Source organism: Canis lupus, chromosome 27 (genome assembly GCF_011100685.1).
Source record: "Canis lupus familiaris isolate Mischka breed German Shepherd chromosome 27, alternate assembly UU_Cfam_GSD_1.0, whole genome shotgun sequence".
Classification (NCBI taxonomy): Eukaryota; Metazoa; Chordata; class Mammalia; order Carnivora; family Canidae; genus Canis; species Canis lupus.
This window is the reverse complement of record NC_049248.1, coordinates 5,358,191-5,360,546: the sequence shown is the minus strand read 5'-3', so window position 1 is coordinate 5,360,546 and position 2,356 is coordinate 5,358,191. Positions and strand designations below refer to the sequence as shown.

Below are 2,356 nucleotides of genomic sequence, written 5' to 3'. Positions count from 1 at the left end.
TTAGCCCTCCTGGCCCTGGGTTGGGATGGAAGAATGTACTGCTGACCAGGGGGAAGGTGGTGGAGGTGGGAGTGGAAGGTTTCTGCTGGGGGGGGGGGGGGGGGCAGGAGGTTGTGGGGGAGGAGCGTTCCAGGCACTGGAGAATTGATCAGCTATAAGATCATTCTAATCCCTTCCCCTATTCAAAAAGGTTAGAGATGGTGAATAGAACATTCCTCACATGAAATACCGTATATCCTTGCATGAGAAGCCCAGGGGGAAACAGTAGTGTGTGTTTAGATGATGAGCCTCAAGGAAAATCATCAGAGAAGTCCCCGTTCTCCCTCTGGTCAACCGCATGCTTCAGCCTTCCTTTCCAGCCAGGGTGGGCCTCCTGCGGAACTGGATTGCTAGGGCAACGGTCACAAACTGGAAAGGAAGACAAGACTGTAAGGGTGAAATCAATGTGCATGTGCTGCTCCTGCCCTTTCACCTTCACTAGGGCTTGGCAAAAAGGACACATTTCTTCTGCAGCAGCATCTTCTATGCGAGCAAATACGGTAAGGGAGGCATTCCAGAGTCCAGCAGCTAGCCAATCAGGAGTTGGGGCCTTTCTGCATTTTTTTTTTCTTTAAGGAAAACTTTTGGGTCCTCTAAGGAGCAGCAAATCAACTGCAGTCCACAGAGTTGTCATCCCATCCCCCAATCTTCCACCCGCCACCCTGTGTGTGTGTGTGCACGCGAACAGGCGCCTGTGTGCATGTCCCACCCCCTGATGGCCTCCCTATGGGACTGGACAAGTGGCAGGGTGGTGGGAAGTATAAGCAGCTTGATTCAGGAAGGGAAAAGGCAGCAGCTGGTGTCCCAAGAGGTGTAGAAGGGGCAGCTGTGAGCCGGGAAGGGCCCGATGACAAGGTTGCTGCCAGCTGTCGGGTGGACAAGGAGAGGCAGACTAGGTTCTGCTGGGTCATGCAGGTCAGGCGTAGAGCTGGCCAGCCTCGGATCTCGCTCCCGGTCTTGAAATCTGGGTCCTAACTCTCTTACCCTCCTTCCTTCTTAGGCTTGACCCTCTTGTCCAGCAGAGGCCTGGGCTCTGTGGCTCTGACCTGTGTTCCACTTCCAGGCTTGGTTCTCTTTTTTTTTTCTCTAAAGCTTCTAATGCCCATGTCTCACCACTTCCAGTTGCCCTCCTGTTTCTTCTTCACTTCTCCTTCACTTAGTTCTCCTTTTGTTCGGGGTTGACGGTCGCAAAGGCAGTGAGACAACCACCTGGCAGCCTAGAAACAGGGCAACAGCCCTCTGGGCACATTTCTTGGTCAGAGCACCTGGAGTCTTCCCTTAATACTTCCTTTAAGTGGTGGACTCTTCCCCTGAGGAGGAAACTGGTTAAGAGAGTAAAATAAACAGCCTCCTACTCAAGCAGTCACCATTCAATAAGCACCTGCCACATGGGGGGATCTGGGACTATGGAGATGAGAATGTTCATGCCCTAATCTAAGCTACCACCTGGACTCATGCCCTGAACACGATTGGTCCTCTGACCATCAGCAGCAGCATTCTTAGGATCTTAAAAACGCGAATTCTCAGGTCCCACCCCAGACCTGCTGAACCAGCAACTGTGGGAACAGTGCCCAGAAATCTGTGTCCTACTTACCCCCAGGATCGTGAAACTCACATCATTTAAGAAGCACTGCCCTGGACCATGGTCTCCCTAGATATTCCCTGCTCAGGGACAGTGTCTGGGTCACATACACTTGAGGTTAATTTTCTAGCTCTAAGATTCCTTTTTCAATGGTTTTACTACGGAAGGAAGTTGAATATTTATCCACGGCAGGCCTGGGTGTAACACCCATTTTTAGATGCAGTGACCTCAGCCCTTGACCCTTTGCTTGGCCTTTTGAGAATGAGGATGGTCGACTGCAGCTCATTTTACTTCCTGTCCCTTCTTTTCCTTCATGATTTGAAGTTTTTCCTTTGACAAAAGTTTTCAGAGTTTTTTCAGATGTGACAGTTTTAAGGATTTCAAGTCCAGGAAGGCATATCACTTGGAAGAGCGTTTCTATAAGATAGAATAACAAGACATACAGCAGGAGACAGTTACATTGGATATGTTGGGTACCATGGCAGTATTGATCTGGATTTTTTTTTGGATGGTCTCTGTTTTAAACACAACACCCTAAAATCCACACAGGTACAGTTATACTTGTAAGATGGCTTTTTATTTATTTTTTATTTTTTAAAAATTTTTATTTATTTATGATAGTCACACACAGAGAGAGAGAGAGAGAGAGGCAGAGACACAGGCAGAGGGAGAAGCAGGCTCCATGCACCAGGAGCCCGACGTGGGATTCGATCCCGGGTCTCCAGGATCGCGCCC

The 2,356-nt window shown here is 49.3% G+C and overlaps 1 long non-coding RNA gene across 1 annotated transcript; it reads right to left on the bottom strand.

The window, feature by feature from the left end:
• Positions 1-207: 207 nt before the first annotated feature.
• Positions 208-1,951, bottom strand: LOC119866332. Its single transcript, XR_005379625.1, has 3 exons — positions 1,634-1,951; positions 1,153-1,349; positions 208-408 (listed from the first exon to the last, which is right to left on the bottom strand). It is a non-coding gene; the product is annotated as an uncharacterized LOC119866332 (long non-coding RNA).
• Positions 1,952-2,356: the final 405 nt, after the last annotated feature.